Source organism: Poecilia reticulata, chromosome 2, assembly GCF_904066995.2.
Source record: "Poecilia reticulata chromosome 2, P_reticulata-male-v2, whole genome shotgun sequence".
NCBI lineage: Eukaryota > Metazoa > Chordata > Actinopteri > Cyprinodontiformes > Poeciliidae > Poecilia > Poecilia reticulata.
In genome coordinates this window covers 1,679,804-1,681,866 of record NC_088831.1, presented here as the reverse complement: position 1 = coordinate 1,681,866, position 2,063 = coordinate 1,679,804, and the positions used below count along the sequence as shown (strand labels likewise).

The 2,063-nt window shown below is 35.0% G+C and overlaps 1 long non-coding RNA gene across 1 annotated transcript; it reads left to right on the top strand.

Annotated features, from left to right (window-relative positions):
- Positions 1-210: 210 nt before the first annotated feature.
- On the top strand, positions 211-1,854 carry LOC108167199 (uncharacterized). Its single transcript, XR_001777559.2, has 3 exons — positions 211-1,084; positions 1,163-1,274; positions 1,360-1,854. It is a non-coding gene; the product is annotated as an uncharacterized LOC108167199 (long non-coding RNA).
- The last annotated feature ends 209 nt before the right edge of the window (positions 1,855-2,063 follow it).

The window sequence follows — 2,063 nt, the reverse complement described above, 5'->3', positions numbered from 1 at the left end:
GTGTAAGTCTTAACATGCATAAGTCTTAAAGTTGTCATAATGTCAATCATATTTTAATTCATTTATAATTGATTCTTTTCTAAATCTGTCCTGAATTGGTAAATTGTTCCCAAGTGAGTCCCGAGTTTCTCTAACAGGTCAATGTATGAACCATTAGCTCAACCAACGATCAACCAGTTTTCTGAAACAGATTGAAGGTGCATCTTGTGAACCATCAATTGGCAACAATATGGTCTATATAGCCAGAACACAACACAATGTTACATTTCTGAGAACTGATGAACAAGTATCTGGACAGAGTGAACAGCCAGAGAGAAGAAGAGGAGTGAGGCTGAGGAGGAAATAGTTGGGAGGAAAGCAGAAGAAGAGTCAGAAGAGGCCGAGGACATCTGCCAGTTTCCATCAGTCCAACATCAGGATATGGTTTGCGACCCACAACATGATGCTGATGGAGGTTCTCCCACCCTACTGTTCATTCCTTAACCCCACTGAGGAACCTTTGTCAGCATGACGATGGAAATTAAAATGTAATGTAATTTCTACAGCACTGTACAGTTTTCCATGAGGAGATTGTTCTATGGTTCCTTTTCTACTTTTTTTTGTTCTCTGCATTTCTGTCTTTTTCTTTCTGAATCACCATGGCATGGTCCATCAATAAATTACAGCAAAAGCGTAAATGTGAATTTTGTAGTCTCTTCCCATGACTAATCCATTTGACCGTCTTATTCTTATCTGTACATAGAGAAACTATAACTTATTATTTTGAGTCACTGGTATGTTAACTGACAGAATTTTGAGAGCTGAACTAAGGATTTGTCAAGCAAACAAATGCTATTGTTGCTGTTTCTATAAATTGTTTTGAGAAATGTGCTTACTGTTTTGGAAATGCCAACAATGACTTGAGAAATGCACCAAAGTGACTGAGAAAAACTAACATAGCATAAATCGTCTCAGGTGTATCTATTTGTTTGCCTGTATGAAAAGTGTACACATTTACAGCTTTGTTTCTGCTAGCTTGCAGGAATTGTAACTTACATAAATGTTTGAAGACAACTTATTGGCCTTCATGAGACTCAGATAAATGGTGAGTATCTATTTCATAAATTGCCTAAAACAGTTATATTTGTTTTTATTTATGTTTTTTGTTTGTGTATTTTGTCAGGTTGCAGAGGATCACACCTGTATTCAACAAACAAAGGTTTAGGAACTACTGAATTTTCAGTCAGAAATGATCACACCGCCTGGTTGAAGTCTCCATATGCAAGTCAACAAAGGTGAAACAAACATTTAAGCAAATGGTGCATTTATATGATGTTCATGTAGTGCATCTTTCTAACTTTTGCTTTGTTTGTTTTCCAGCAGAGAGGAAACACCCGATTGACAACATGTGAGTCTCAATTTCAACCTGTGACTGGGAAGACTACAACCATCCTGAGCAAAATCTGAACTCGGTGTCTTGTTACTCTCAACCCAGAACAAGAATCCTTTTATCACCGGTTTTTCTTCTACAATAGGTTATCTCTTATGTGGACACATGCTGGGTTTTTTTTGTTTGTTTTGTTTTCCAGATCTCAGTAATACCATGAGGAAACTGGACAGAAGATAGAATTGTTGTTGTTTTTTTTACTAAATTTTTTAAATAGAAATTGTTTCTTTAAGTGGATTACTCGTAATCTGTATTTTTGTTTAATTTGAATTTATTTTCTTTATAACTTTCTGTATAGAAATGCTGACAAGTTACACTTCCTTGTGTGTTGTACTATAATTTTTATGGTAAAATTCTGGTAAGAACAGTGACCAGTAATTTACCATAAGGTTTTTGGGGGTTTTTTTACAATAAAATGTCAATATATCAATATATATATGGCAGTCTGGCCATGTTTTTCACTTATGTAGATACTATGCCTCAGGCTGTATGACCGTATTTACTATGGCAAAACCACATTTTAATTTTTTATTTAACATATTTTAGGAAATACGGTATTTTACCGTATTTCAGAAATACGGTAAAATACTGGCAGTTTTGGTTGCCAGAATTTTACCGTATTCTTAAAAAACGGTAA